Genomic DNA, 16,929 nt, shown 5'->3' with positions numbered 1-16,929 from the left:
GAAAAGGGTCAGCGAGAGTAATTGGAGTTAACAGACGCCTACATTTCCATTGCCTCATTGAAAGGAATATACTGAATCAGTACACACAATGTAAATAAGTTAGTTAGGAAATTCAACGCTCATTAATGTACCAGAGAAAGTGAAATGGTATACACATTTTGATGTGGCTTACCACACAGAGAGAATTCCAACAGAATTATGTTTCCAATATTCACTACCAACAACTGAATTGCTTTTGCATGATAATGTCAGAAAGAACTAGGGACCTAAGCTATTTGAAGTCGTTAAAGTATTTATAATCCCTATTCAAAACCATAAGGAAATTCAAACCATCATAATATTGCCATCGATCATCATAAATAATCAAGGTTCAATCTTTGATGTATTGCTTTGAAATCATTGTACAAGCGAAGCTAATAACATTGTAGGGTATAAGGGCCTTGTACTGTACTGTACAATTACATGTGCACAGGTTACATTTATATATATACGTGAAAGGGAAAAGGAAGAAAAAAACAAACAGGATAATCTTTTTCTACATGTAAGGCATAAATGATGTCCGATCGTGCAAGCTCCATGCCACCGTTGAACAGCCAGTCAATGGAGAGGGCAGGGAGAGGCAATGGAGCGAGGTAATGTGTAATCTTACTACTCAATGGGCTGTGCCCAGCAACGGGCCTCTGAATGCTGGAAGTGTCAGGGAGATAAATAGAGGAGTGTCCCCCTCGAAAAACATGATTAATACCCCGCATGGTGACGCTGCCGAAGATGAAGTAGGAGCAGCTGGCTCAGGCAGCGCAGGCATGCAGGGAGGGGGAGGGGGAGCGAGCGCAGCGGAGCAGAGAGGGCAAAGAGTAGGACACACCGGCAGCCACGGGGAGGGAGGCGAGGCAAGGGCAACCCAGGCCACCGTAGGCACCGGGAGACCTATCCCCCCCACCACACACTCGCCAAGGCTCACTGTTTAATCGTTTTAATATGTACACTGGAAACACTGAATCGTCTATGTCAACTGAACAAATACAGTGTATTAGGGTTGAATGGCATTGCACTTTAATTTCATTACACTTTATCACACAGGATTTGATCATGTTCCCTTTTACATGATGCTGTTATAGAACAAACTTTTGGACGGAAGTAAAAAATACAGTTAGAGGACATAGCTCCAAGAAAACAGATGCAATATTTAAACGTCTCCTGGTAAATGGAAATAATGCTCAATACTGTACAATGCCTATGCTTCAAGATTTCGAATGAGAAAAAAGTAATGGGGGATATGGACACGTAGAGTTATTGGGTCTGTTCTGTTGTGTAAGTAAACATGTCGAGGGGTGGGCTACTTTTTCATGGTTCAGGGGCTCCAACCCTCCCCTCACACAATTAACTTTTCCAGTGTAATGAGATGATTGATAAGCTGGAAGTGTTTGCTTTAAGGAGATATTAATCATTCCCTCTGGTAATTTTAATCATGCGTTCCATCATCCCCAGATGCTGAGGATCACCTTCCTGGCAAACAAAGGGCGGCCACACCACTCGCATAGTCATTTTGTTCTAGTTTAACTTTATTTTATGTTGGTTTGTTCCTCCCATCTGTTCGCGCGAAGCCTCACCAGCCCACATTGCATGCTGACAAGCTGGGGAAGCAGCATGTGGGAGTGTGCTTATGTGAGTGTGTGTAAACTTTTGAAAAACAGGCGTCTTTGAAATGTTAAATGTAGTCCTCTAGGTTTGTGACTAACTGGTAGACTGCCATCAGCCACCCTAACACACACACCACCACAACCACAACAGTCCGAAGATACCACATGGTGTGGGCAATATGTCAGAGCAAAGCACATTTGGCATTTGAACCAGTCACTATTATTGGAAGTATAAAGAAGTGCTGCAGGGAGTATGTGTTGTGGATGAGAAACAACTTCAAAACAGTCTCTCTCCCTTGACTTGTTGAAGAGAGACAAATATATTCCCAAAGCACTGATTAGTTCATGTTCAGGGCCTCCATTGTACTGTACCTCCATCTTCCTCCTCTTCTCACCCAAGGCAATGCAAGATTTGTATCCCAGAATCAAAGGGATTTCTCCTATGACTTCTTTTTACCCAACATATTGTCACAGCCGAGGCCATGGGGAGATTTGCTGTGGCCCAGAGGTATCTGCAAACACTAAAAGAAAACAGAAATAACAAATCAGAATAACAAAGACAACTAAACCAGCCTTTCAAATGGTAAACCACACTAAGGATTGCAAAGTGTAAAAGTATGAGTATACCCTTATGTATACAAGTACTAACATCAGGAAGGATACATAGAAGTGGACAGGTATACATTAAAATGCAATTAATAAAACAGACAACAACGATTACTCAAAATAAAAGTATTTGAAGCCCTGTCACCTTCAGAGAAATACCGTCTCAGATATTTTGGTTGAATCCCCAAGTCTTTGCAATAAAATTATCTAGGCTATGTTTCCTTGCATGTGAAAACATTCTTAAGAGTATAACCATGGGGTGAGTGAAACTTTACGCCTGTGCTAAAACCCGGAACAGATTCAAACTTTTGTTTGACAAGTGTCCTAAATACACTTAATTAATCATGTACGAAATTAATGACATTCTGTTGACAGATATTCCATCATTAAACTGAAAGTTTTTGAAAGTTATTCAAAGGGGCTTGTCTGAATGTGAACAGATTAGAATTGCTTGCATGCAGTCAGAGGCCCATGGTGAGCTGATAGGTCCATCCCTGGAGGAGTTGATAGGACACATCCCTAAATGCACTGAGCTGCAGTGCTTCTAACAGCAATTAATTGCAACCAATATAAAAAGCAATTTAATTTTACATTGAGTCCAACCTCATCTGTTATCGGTGGCACACTTGTGCAGAGTACATAAAGGTAATAGAGGTTTTCAGGGGCTATTCCCCACTTATTATCTAATAATGATGAATGAACATGCCTGCAAGTGACAGCTGTTTGGTTTGTTTGTAGTCAGGCATTTATTTGTAACTTACCCTGAAATCAGGTCTGTTTGACTTTCAAGAGGCATACCCAAAAATACTTTATAAAATTATGGGATAAACATTTTCTGGGTAAAGATGAAACAAAAAACTAAAATGTAGATATAGACACAACTATATATATATATATATATATATATATATATATATATATATACACACATACACACATAGCATAAGGATTCATGTTTTTTAGAATAATTCACACACAGCACCTACCCTAGCCTACAACCCAGCAAAAATGACAATAAGGATTGCTTTTTAGTTTTCTAAACATGACTCCTTACATTTACTTCCACCTTATCAGGCAGGCAAAAGGAATGGGGGTGTTTGATCCATGTATGATAATCAATATTGCTGATGTAAGTCAGGGGGGACTTAACGAAGAGCAAAGGTCACATCACTTCAGACCTATCCCTGAGTGTTGCCCTGCCAGGTGTGAAGGGTGAGGGCAACCCACTGAAACAATTTAGAAAATTCAGTCATCCCTTCACCTTGACTCTAAACACATTTTACCTCAGTTAAACAAAATGTACTTCGTAGGAAACCATTTTTTCCTGATAATTGTTTTCTTAACACAAATCACACTGGTACTGACAGATGAAGGACCTTAAAAACAATTGTCTCGTGAAGGGTGGCTTGAAGGAAAACATGACGACTACTCAGTAGCCTTCATGGTTTCCACTTTGCTTTATCCTGGCACACTTGCTCCACTGCATGGAAAAAAGACAATTAATCCTAATAATAAGGGCCCTCAGCATCATTTCTCATACTGGCAGGCCCCTTTTTCCATGGGGGCAAAGAGGGAGGGCCTGAGCCCACGATCTCTGCTGCACTGATGAACCTCTTACAGATGTTGAGACTTCAGCCTGTTTAACTGCTTGGTCTTTTCAAAGAAACCTTTTAAAGGTAACCCAAAGTTCTGAGAATTTATGAAGGAGCTCTTGTCATGTCTGTTGGTGATTAAGGCAGTGTTGCGACCATTGTAATCGTAGACGCTGGGGGTATCTTGACTACACGTACACTCTGTGGTCAGTTTAATAGATAAATCCATCTAGCGGTGGGTCAGACCCATTTGCCTCGAGAAAAGCCTGAATTTGTCAGGGCAATGATTTTATAAGCGGCAACAAATTTTACACTGTAATGTTAGTCCATGCTGTTGAGATGGTATCACAGCCATATGACTCATGTACTGTCTGTAGAAATTATGAATAAAGTAGTGTACAGAATGAACTGGCCACTGAGCTTAAGTTAGGCACACAATCATTGAATTTTGAAAGCTAACATTAACTAGCTAAAAGCTGACTTCAATTTTTTTGTAAACCTAATAAAAGAGACCATACTCAGTACCTCAAACACTTTGTAGTTGTATTTCAAGGATAACTTGGTATTGGCTAACTCAGAAAATCAGACCTCAACCTCAGACAACCAATGATAGTTCAAAGACAATTGTGATAGAAAGATACATTCATGGAAACAACTCCTCTTTTGGAGTAAAGATGTACCACCCTGTAGGACAAGGCCTATTTTAAATAGAATATAGAAGGACTTGACTGAAACTATCAAAGACAGACTGGCGCTTAATTTAGAAGGTAAGCCGGAAACAGAATTTGATCTCCTCTATCTTTCCTCTCGGTGGATGACCTTGGCAACCACTTTCAAAATAAGGTTGATGACAATCGCACTTCATTTGCTCAGCCTAGTGGTTCCACTGACCACTCACACACTGAACCGGCCCATGCATCTACCGCTGTTCCCCTGCTCTCTTCAGATGATATCCGATTGAGCAACACGTAAGGCTGCTCAAGCAAGACTGCACTCCTTTATGTCACAGTAGCTCTTTGCACTACCCAAGTTCTCTCTCTTTCTCTCTCTCTCTCTCTCTCTCTCTCTCTGTTATCATTCTCCTACACCTATCCACTGCCTCTGACACTGTGAACCATCACATCTTACTCTCCACCCACTGGACTGGCATCTCAGACTCTGCACACTCTTGCATTGCATCCAGTCTTGCAAGCCACTCCTACCAGGTAATGTGGAGAAGATCGATGTCGAATTGGCGCCAGTCACAATTGGTGTGCTCCAAGGCTGGGTGATAGGCCCTCTCCTCTTCCCTCTAAAAATCTAATGACTCTGTCATATCCTGTAATTTCACTGGCTTCCAGTTGAAGTTTAATTTACTGTTAGGTCATGGTGCTAGCTACTGACCTAACATCAGGCAATGCTCAAACCCTACATCCCAACCTGGGCTCTTCGTTCTCCTACGTCTGGACTTTGGCCATCCAGCTCCTACAGTAATACCGCTCCAGATCTGACAAGTAAAAACTGTTCTCTGTCCTTGTGCCCCAATGATGGAACCAGCTTCCAAGCAACTTTGGAAAGAAAAACTACCAAAAATAAATCAACCGCTTCCATAATTGTGATTTTTTTTTTGTATTCTTCCAGCATTGAGTGATAACTAAATCAATAGTAGAAAGTACAGTGCTGCTTGGAAGTTTCTGAACCCTACAGAGACGGTCATTAAAATAAACTCATAAAATCCTTATCTAAAGGACACTAACAAATAATTTGATGCAGTTTCATTGTTTGACAAAAGTGGTTTACACCTTGAGTTACAAAAACTTGCAAAAAATCACAAACTTGTCCCGAAGATTTTCCTGAGGTCAGGTTCATAGAGTTCTTTGAACCTGACATCTGTGCAAAGGGTCTGAATGCTGGGACATGAAAAATAGAAAATGTAAAGAAATCAAAGACCAACAAAGTTTATTATAAAGAATAAAATATGGAGGAAAATGCAATATGTCATGTTGTTGACAAATTTGCAACTGTTCCAGACTTCAGAAACTTTTGATTATTGTCCTGACTGTGCTTAGTGATATTTTAAACAGTTTATGTATTTTTTATATCCTTTACCTGATCAACAACCATCTTTGTCCTTTCAGCTGAAAGTTCTTTGGTTTTACCCATGGTGATGGATGACAGACGGATGACAAATTTTACATGTGTGCCATCTCATATTTATACACCAGGGAAACAGGAACAGGTGAAAGACATCAATACAAATCCTGGAGACTGAGACCAACTAAATAGCATAGAAATTCGTAACAGACGCCACTTCCGTTTGGTTTGATTTTAAACATTCTTCAAGGGTGCTAATACCTTTGAAATCTGTTTTCCAGAAAATAATAGTACTACTCAATAAGATGTCTTATGTTTGTAAAATTATTGTATTGAAATAAAAGTATACAGTTCCTGCTTACACAGGCCAAAATATGACTAATTGTTTTTGTCGTTTATTTTTTGCATTCACATGTATTCAGTTTCATGAAGGGTTACAATACTTCTTGAGTTGAATGTATACGTTTACCTATAAAGAAATGAATAGACAAATTTAGTAGCTTTATAGAGTGTTTTCATTTAGCTAATCTGGGTTAACAATTTCCAACATTTGGCCAATGTCACCTGATAATATTGTGCACCAATATTCTGTAAAGCATGCAATCTTGTCACTGCTCTCCACATTCTACTTAAACCAGAAAAAAATGACTTTAAGGGCAAAGTCTAAAGAAATGGCAAAAATCAACTAGACATAAGCTTCCAAATTTCTTTTTTCTTTATATAATCTAATGAAATCCAAAAGCATCTGGTATGGAATGTAATAACCTAAATATTTTAATATTCTGTACAATATGTGTTATGAAGAATGCACAGTATTCTTATAATTTGTTTAATTGATTTCAGTACTATAAACAGACTGTGACAAAGTAGCCACAACGCTTCACATTAGAAGAGGATATTTCTATGTGGTTCGATGATGTAAAAATTAAGGCTATTCCATGTGAGAAATTGCCAAGAACTGAAGGTGTGCACAAGCTGACATGAGGACAAATACATTAGTGTCTAGTTTGAGAAACAGACGCCTCACAGGTCCTCAACTGGCAACCCGCAAAACACCAGTGTCAACATCAACAGTGAAGAGGCAACTGACCTCCAGGATGCTGACTTTCTAGGCAGAGTTGCAAAGAAAAAGCCATATCTCAGACTCACCAATAAAACACTGGACAGAGGAAGATGGTATGGGGAAAAAAGTGTTATGGACAGACAAATCTAAGTTTGAGGTGTTCGGATCACAAAGAAGAGCATTCGTCACATGCAGACCAAATTAAAAGATGCTGGAGGAGTGCTTCATACATTCTCACAAACATGGTGGAGGCAATGTGATGGTCTGGGGGTGCTTTGGTGGTGGTAAAGTGGGAGATTTGTACAGGTTAAAAGGGATCTTGAAGAAGGAAGTCTATCACTCCATTTTGCAAAGCCATGCGGATGGCGTTTCATTGGATCCAATTTCCCTCCTACAACAGGACAATGACAATGCAGAGGCCTACAGCTCATCCAGGGCCAACCTGAAAAGGGGCATCAAGATGGCTAAAAATTGCTTCGAGACTGCAACCATGTGCCAGTGCCGAAACAGTCGTCTGTGTCTAGCCTGAATAACTTTCGACATGTTGCACTCACCCCCACGATCATGAAGTGCTTAGAAAGACTAATTCTGGCCCACTTTAAGTCCTGCCTCCCCCCAACAATGGATCCCTACCAGTTTTCCTACCGGTCGAACAGGTCTTCAGAGGATGCCATCTCCACAGTTTTACACTTCGCCCTGACCCACCTGGGTAAAACCAACACCTTTGTGAGAATGCTGTTCATAGACTTTAGCTCAGCAATCAACATGGTCATCCCCTCTAAGCTGGTCAACAAACTCCATGACCTAGGGATCAGCCCGTCTCTCTGCAACTGGACTCTGGACTTCCTAACCAACAGACCCCAGACTTCCTAACCAACAGACCTCCTCCATCCTGATACTGAACACTGGTGTTCCACAAGGCTACATGCTGAGCCCCCTCCTGTACTCCCTCTTCGCCCACGACTGTGTTCTTGTACACCGCACCAACACCATCGCCAAGTTCACAGACGACACCGCTATGGTAGGCCTGATCAGTGACAATGATGAGTCAGCATACAGGGAGGAAGTCAAGTGCCTGGCGGCATGGTGCGCTGATAACAACCTGGCCCTCAATGCAAAGAAAACCAAGGAGCTCATTGTGGATTACAGGAAATCGAAAGGCTGCAGTCACGCCCCTGTTCTCATCAATGGCACTGGGGTGGAGTGTGTGTCCAGCTTCAAATTTCTGTGTGTCTCTGAGGACCTCCCCTGGTCCCTCAACACCTCAGCCCTGGTAAAAAATGCGTGGCAGAGCCTGTACTTCTTGAGGGAGCTGAAGAAGGCCTGTCTGTCTTCAGGCGGTACAGGTCTATCCGTTCTCGCACAAGTAGACACAGGAACAGTTTCTTTCCATCTAATGTAACCCTGCTGAACTCTGTGACCCATCTCTAACCATACCCACCCTTGCACTACTGGACTCTGACACTGCCTTACAAAGTCTGATAGGTTTTCAGTTGTCTACAGGTACGTGTCATGCTGCTATTTCTGTATTTCATTTGCACCTAAAATTGCCTTCATTGCACATTTAGAACTGCCATTGTACTTGCATTTTCAATTGTTACTTACACATGTCTACAACAGGAACCTCATTGCTGCTATCCCAGAATTTTCGTTGCACATGCTACCTTACTCCTTCAATTTGCCTCAATTGCAAATTCAGAATGCCATTGAGAATTGCCACTTGTACCCGGACAACTATTTATCCCACTTGTACATACATTATTCTTAATTCTTGTACATAAATTATACTTTTCTGCCCTCCTCTATTTGCTTTCACTGCACATTTAGAATTGCCACATGTAATGCATTTGCATTAATTGCACATCTATACATTCCACTTGTACATACATATACTTAATACTTGTACATTTTCTGCTCTCCTCTATTTGTACTTCTGGTTAGATGCAAACTGCATTTCACTGTACTGTATTTGTACTTGTTCAATGACAATAAAGTTGAATCTAATCTAATCTAATGACCCAATGCACAGCTCCAAACTATGCAAGAAGGTCTAATTGAGTTGTCAGCAAAGTCACCGGATCGCAACCTTACTGAGCTGTGGTGGGAAGTGCCAATCAATCAAGCCAATCCAACTTGTGGGTGGTGCTACAGGAAGTATGGGGTGAAATTTTAAAAAGACAACTTATTTATATTAAAATTATTATTATTTATTTAAAAATGTTAACCTTGTCAAAGACTATATGTCCTATTCATTTTGCTATGTTTCCTAATTTCTTAGTGACCCCAAACTTTTGAATGGTACGGTATTTAGGTCAACAAGCTCACCACCTTTGTGAAGGGGGAGTATATAGTCCACCTTCCAGACCTTTGGTATTATATCTAAGATAATTGCCAAGTTAAAAACATGTGTCTGTGATTCAGCAATTAAGGGGGCAGCAAGCTGCCAAAAAAAGGAATCAAGAGAATCTCCTTCTGTGGACTTCCTAACATCAGTCCCATTAACTTATAAAACCTGTTAAAAAAAAAGTTCATTAAAAGCAATTCTAATATAATTTTCAACTAAGTTACCTGGCTTCAGGCTTTACGTTTTCCAAAATGTAGAACAATACAGCCTGAAATAAATCACACTGTAAAAATATTTTAATGAGGTGAGGGTCAGCATTTGTTGTTTGTTTATTCTAATAGAAATTATTGATCAATGACCACAAATATAGTTTGCAAAATCACTAGTTGATCTACATTTGTGAGGGTAGTTTGCACGAATTAGGTCAACTATTGAGGAGTTTTATAGCATTAATCCGATTGGGATTAAAATCAGCTGTGTCAAATTAAAATCAATACATAAGCTCTTTAGCTTTTCAGAGGGTTAATCAGTCAAGCTTTAGATTGACTAAAATTACCATCTGAGAGGATATAAAAGGGACCAGGCATTTAAATCTACCATCAACTGCACCTGCCAAGGCAGTACGGGAATGGTATATACCCATATATATGTATGTGTACTCTGAGCATGAAAAAATAACAGCTTAAATTGTTGAGTTAAAGAGACATTTAAAGCTTGGGATACTATAAGGTTCGATTTAGCATAGATGGCTCATACTCCACACCTACACAGGTATTTTTTAAATATAAAAACTTTTCCCTGTCTACATGTCATCACTGAAAACTGAGTTTCTGAATATCTTCATAAGGTCAGTTTTCAGTGATCTGCAATGCAGTTTGTGTATGGACAAAAGGCCAAAACACACAGAAAAAACACAGTTTTAAAAAAAAAAACATGTAGATGTGGACTAGTCCTTAAACCTATATATCTAAGGTGTGAGAGGAAGATGGATCCAGTGGGCTTAACTCAGGAAGGAAATCGTCGCAAATGAAGTTCTTCGGTAGCGCGAATAACGGAAAATAAGAAACAACTTACTTTCACAATCTGAGGCAACAACAATAGGCAACTTTAGTGAACTCGGATCAAGACAAGTAATGAATAAACAAATAATGCACGACAGATACCAGATGCAGTGCAAATTAAACACTGCTTTCATAGTATCCACACCACTGATCAATCTATTTAATCATGTTTCTGAAAGTACCAGGATATCCGGATTTGTGACCCAAACTCAAAAATCTATTAAATCCATTTCAGATAGCATACTTAAGTCTATCAGTCTATGCCTTGCTTTAAATTCTGATGGAGTATTCACATAAGTAGAATCCAATGTAGGCTTCACAGGTGTAGGGTTGGAGGCACTGCTAGTCTTATTGGGTACATTTATGGGATAACCAATCTTTACATCACAGGTCTGAATTTGCTACGTGGTAAAACACTTTATCATGAGTGCATGATGGGAATTATCTTATGAGCGCATGGACTGACTTTTCATTGCCATAGTGCTGCAACAATATTATTCAACAACATCCTTGTACCTCTCTAACTTGGATGGAAACCATCACAAAGAACAGATCAAAATTGTCATATTTGTCATATTTGCAACACTCAGATAAAAGCCCCACATGCAAGTTGAGTATCCAAATAAATCAACCACAGCCACACCCATTGTCATGTTCCTGCTTTTATTGTGTGTTGTTTTGTTCATCTGCACTTCCTGTTTTATTTTGACATCATTAGTCGCTCTTATCCCAGGTCACTCGTCTTCCTCCCATCGTTTGCTTTCCCGCCTGTTTGATTACTGTCCCCGCCCCTAATGTGTTTCACCTGTTTGTTTTCATAAATACTCACCAGTCCCACTTCCCAGTGCCAGATTGTAGTTGAACTTATGTCACTCTCTCCAGCGTTTTCCTCCAGTGTTTGTTGTCCTGTGTTACTAGACCTCTTGCTTCGGTTCTTGACTACGATTTTTTGCCTGCCGTTTTTGTAACTCTGCCTGCATTTTGTTCTTGGAACAATAAAGACTGCTACTTGTGACACCCCTCTGAGTCGTGCATTTGAGTCCGCCGCTGTACCCTGTCACCCATAGGTTGGTGGAGTTGGTTTCATAGTTAATATCTCAGTGGGATTATCGTAACCTTCAGTAAATCAACACATTTTGTTTTCTTGACCTGGAATATGCTGTAATCAAATGCTGATGTAATTACACGCAAGAAACTATTTTGAATTAATTTGAATTTTATATCCACCTCAATCCAACACCACTTTACACTGGTAATTGCTTAGAGTTTTGTTTGTCCCCCTTAGTGGAGTCATATCTGTGCAACACACAGTGAGGAAATTCTTAACTTTTGTTATACTGCCTTTCAGAACTTCTAATAGGCCCCCTTCGGCAAGTCACACCACAATATTCTGCTCAGCCCTGTCCACAGGCAAATATTTTAACCAGGCAGCACCAATGGAAAGGACTGTTCTATGTTGTTTGGCAATCTGAATCTATGCTACAGAATGTTTTGAGAATTCTGTTTCATGAGTGAATATTAAAACATCCAATATCCAAATCAGAAACTGTGAATTTACAGTACAACAGCAAAACAGAAAATGTGGCAAAAAAGCATAAACAAACTGTAAGGCAACAAGAGAAATGGCTGAGTACTAACAGACCAACTACGACCTTAGCAAAGCAATCAAAGATGCTAAATCAGTATGAAGACACAGTAAAATCAAGGGTAAGTTGCGCAAGGCTTAAAAAATATTGACGTTATACAATAACAGATTATAAAAAGAAAAGTAGCTACTTATTGGACAATGACACCTCTTAATACCTTGTTTGAATGTTTTGAGGATAACGACACAGGCTCAGATAAGATCCCCTTGTTCTAACATGGGCTGAGCTGTGAACAAAGTAAATAGGACTGTCATGCATGTTGATCCTAGCAAGGCTATTTGCCTGGAGGGCCTTGTCTACCTACTTGTGTCCCTAAACAAGGGACAGAAGAACAAGCAACATCATATTCAAAATACACTGCTAAAAAAATTTGGAACACGTAATCGTCACAGTAGAACACCCAGTCTATTAAACAGGGATATTAATCTGTCCAGTTAGGAAGCATAAGCGATTATGAATCAATGTCACCTGTTTTGGTGCAAAGAAAAAAACAGGTGCACTGGAGAGGCAACAGCAAGACAACCCCCAAAAAGGGAATGGTTTTACAGGTGGTGGCCACAGACAATTGCTCTCTTCTTATCCTTCCTTTCTGATTCTTCTCTAGTTTAGCATTTTGATAGTGTCCTTGTCACTACTGGTAGCACAAGGTGGTACCTGAAGCCCATTCAGTTTGCATACAGTGAGGGAAAAAATTATTTGAACCCCTGCTGATATTGTACGTTTGCCCAATGACAAAGAAATTATCAGATTTAATGTTAGGTTTATTTGAACAGTGAGAGACAGAATAACAACAAAAAGTATCCAGAAAAACACATGCATTTTAATAAGTGAAATAAGTATTTGATCCACTTTCAATCACAAAGATTTCTGGCTCCCAGGTGTCTTTTATACAGGTAATGAGCTGAGATTAGAAGAAGACTCTTAAAGGGAGTGCTCCTAATCTCAGCTTGTTACCTGTATAAAAAACACCTGTCCACAGAAGCAATCAATCAGATTCCAAACTCTCCACCATGGCCAAGACCAAAGAGCTGTCCAAGGATGTCAGGGACAAGATTGTAGACCTAGACTAAGCTGGAATGGGCTACAAGACTATCGGCAAGCAGCTTGGTGAGGTGACAACAGTTGGTGCAATTATTTGCAAATGGAAGAAACACAAAATAATTGTCAATCTCCCTAGGTCTGGGGCTCCATGCAAGATCTCACCTCGTGGAGTTGCAATGCAGCCCAGAACTACACGGGAGGATCTTGTCAATGATCTCAAGGCAGCTGGGAACATAGTCACCAAGAAAACAATTGGTAACACACTATGCTGTGAAGGACTGAAATCCTGCAGCGCCCGCAAGGTCCCCATGCTCAAGAAAGCACATGTACAGGCCTGTCTGAAATTTGCCAGTGAACATCTGAATGATTCAGAGGAAAACTGAATGAAAGTATTGTGGTCAGATGGGCGCAAAATCGAGCTCTTTGGCATCAACTCAACTCGCTGTGTTTGGAGGAGGAGGAATGCTGCCTACGACCCCAAGAACACCATCCCCACCGTCAAACATTGAGGTGGAAACATTATGCTTTGAGGGTGTTTTTCTGCTAAGGGGACAGGACAACTTCAAGTACTAAGTCATGTTTTGTGGACGGGTTCGAATACTTATTTCACTCATTAAAATGCGAATCAATTTATAATATTTTTGTCAGTCAGGATTTCTGCAAGACCGCGTAAGCGGATCTGGCTAAGAAGAGTGAATGTCTCTTACTGACTGACTAACTGAGTGCCTGACTGACTGACTACCCCTTTGTTAAATAACATATTGGTTAGAGAAGCGGACTTGTGAACTATAGGTCCCGAGTTTGTATCTGCTCACAGGCGAAGCGAAGTACGCATTGTGAAAGAGGATTTATTCAGGATAGAGACAAGGCTATACTGACACCTGGAAAGTGTACCGCTCTGTGGTGTAGTGGTTAATGCCACAGCCTTTTCTATTGCGTGTCGGCTAAACTAGGCTTGCCTGGTTTCTTGTTTTGTTGTTATTCTGTTGCTCACTGTTCAAATAAACCTACCATTAAAATTATAGACTGATCATTCCTTTGTCAGTGGGCACACAAACAAAGAAAATAAGTAGGGGATCAAATACTTTTTTCCGTTACTGTAGGTAGTCCAGCTCCTCCAGGATGGCACATCCATACGTGTCGTTGCTGGAAGGTTTGCTGTGTCTCCCAGTACAGTCTCAAAAACATGCCCTACACACACACTCAATCACACTTCCACACCCAATGTACACAGTAATACAGAACACTAGCCACTTTCCATTCATTTATATCCTATTACTATATTATTGTTTTTGCAGTATTACTTTATACACAGACTCCACAGACTCCAAGTTGACTATTGCTAATCAATTAACATTTTGATGGTACATTTTTACAATTAATTGTTATTCTTTTACAATTCATTTTATTCTTTGTTGTTGTATTATTAAGTTATTATTCCAACCATATGTATTTAATCTACTGCATTGTTAAGGAGCATTAAACACAAGACTTTCGTTACACATGAGACCTAATATTTATTTTACATACATTTCTGAAGCCCAAACGTGGACATGATAATCCTCACTATGGGGTCCCATGGTGTAGTGACAGACAACATTCCATGAAACAAAAAGGTTGTTGTACAGTCACAGTGTTTGACATATCAGCATGGGAACCTAATCCTCACCAATTTGAATCCAACTGTTCAGGCGAACGATACAGGCCCAGTCTGTGTGTGTGTGTGTGTGTGTGTGTGTCAGCTGAGGGAGCAGTATGACCGTAGGAGACAGGAGGCCCAGGCAAACAAGCAGATGCTATCAGGCTGCTTGGAAGAAGAAAAAAAATCATCATTATGGGAGTTGAGAATTCAGTAAAGCGGAGCACAGTGTGTTCTCCCAGCATCTCAGCAGCATTCACAGCATCCCACACAACAAGCTCATTAGGCCAGGGTACACATTCACTCTGATTTGCGTTTGAGGAATTAATGCAACAGGACCTGGACTCCCAGATCCATCCATTCTGGCACATGCTACGTATTGAGCCACCCAGCCAGATTCACTGAGGTTATGCATTATCTTCTTTAAAAGGATGAAATGTGGCCACCCCTGCTCAGTTTTAAGTAACACCTCTCTTTTTTCCTGAGTGCTATGTGAGGGGCAAGCATATTAATCACACTCACTGGCACTAATGCTAACAATCAGTCAATGCAGTTGGCCAGGCTCTCCATCTCTAGTGACAGAAGGTTTGTCCAGAGGTCTGCTGATTCGTCCTCTTACTCTTGTATATAGGACAAAACACACACAGACACAAAGATACATACACCAAATCAGCCTCACTTTCTCTGTTAATCAATACTATTCAATGTCGTGGAGCTTTTTGGCTGGTTATGTGAACATTTTAAATGTTGAATAATCTAATCTGGTATATCTGACTAGGACAAACAGGTGCACACTACCTTCAGGAATTCCGAATTTATGTGCAATAAATAATATGAAAATGAATAATTGATGCGGTAATAAATATGTTTCAACAGGTATCAATATTATATCAATACATGTACTGTAAAGGCATGAACGCTCAGGCATACATAATGACATTTAGAATATGTTTTTTACAGAAAGTTAGCTTCTTAACATTGCAATGGAAATAAATCAAAGGAATCCAGTCAGATAAATGTTGATGATACAAACCCAGAAGGATGTAAATTAATAATTTGCTATAAGAAAGCTTATTACAGAAATGTATTCCACTTACACCTTCTAACAGAACATCCGTCCAGCCCAAACAGCTGGTTGGTTCAACTGAAAGGAAACTGCAAACTGAGCAGGACTGATCCTGCCTATCACCATCAAGTCACATGAGGCAGAACGAGCATGCTTGGGTTTCATCTAAAATAAGATGGCTTCCACTGACAGGTTAGTGCTGACAACTGTAACAGTGACACAAATTATAAAAATCGGAACAGGGAATTTCATTCTGAGTAAGCACCCCCCAGCGCCCCCCCCCACCCCAAATGAAAGTAAGACAAATCTCTGAACGTGGTGTGCACAGTGATGGGTGAATGAATCTATGTGGGCTCTCTAAATATGTTTGTTTTCTTTTACCTTAAAACTGAATGCTAATTATTGGGCTTCACATAGCGTAAAATGTACAGCTGTGGGAACTGTCAGAGCTCCATGGGCTGTTAAGTTTGTACACATTTTGACAGTGGTTGAATTTTCTTTTTTTCCCTTCCTGTGAACCACCTCCGGAACGTGTGCAGAAAACATGATATCTCAGCGAGGAGGTGGCTTTATACTTGAATTCAATGGTAGCATAATTCAGTACACAAAATTGCATATATGCACCCAATTCAATCAAAATAAGACACAAAGATTTGCAAAAAAGTTATTTATCTTGTGAAGAAATACATTACTTTTTAATTCCTACTTCAAACATTTTAAAATATACTCACTGGCACCTTAAAAATTATTAATTGTTTTCCTAAATTATGTATAGAAAATTCTTGCACTAATTTAGTTTCTAAACCCTTCCCCTTTTTCACACCTGATAAAGTTCAAATGAACTCAACAAAACAAATCAACTGCATATTGTTTGTGATTCTGTAGATTTATGAACAGAATGCGGATGCGTTGTTTTAGTACCAGGCAAGCTCGTTGTCGTCCTTACACATTCATAATATGGGTCGGTAGGCTACCAGAGACACCACTATTCAGAAGGGAAATAAGGATTGTGACGGGGAAGGACAAAGCGAACATATTTATTCATATTTACACTCCATTTTAAATGTTTGAGTCATCCAGTACTGTTTCAGTTTTTGAGTATCGTTAGGTATTTAGTATTTCAATACTAAACTGGAATTGGAATCGACAAACATTCAA

The 16,929-nt window shown here is 39.9% G+C and overlaps 1 long non-coding RNA gene across 1 annotated transcript in view; it reads right to left on the bottom strand.

Moving 5' to 3' along the window:
- The window catches only part of LOC109616916, a 77,178-nt gene that overhangs the window by 46,524 nt on the left and 13,725 nt on the right, over positions 1-16,929 (bottom strand). The window contains exon 2 of the long non-coding RNA XR_002198223.2: positions 2,013-2,161. This is a non-coding gene — a long non-coding RNA (uncharacterized LOC109616916). The remainder of the gene's footprint in view (positions 1-2,012; positions 2,162-16,929) is intronic.

Source organism: Esox lucius, chromosome 19 (assembly GCF_011004845.1).
Source record: "Esox lucius isolate fEsoLuc1 chromosome 19, fEsoLuc1.pri, whole genome shotgun sequence".
Taxonomy (NCBI): Eukaryota; Metazoa; Chordata; class Actinopteri; order Esociformes; family Esocidae; genus Esox; species Esox lucius.
Note: the sequence above shows the minus strand (reverse complement) of the source record. Positions and strands in the feature narration are given on the sequence as shown.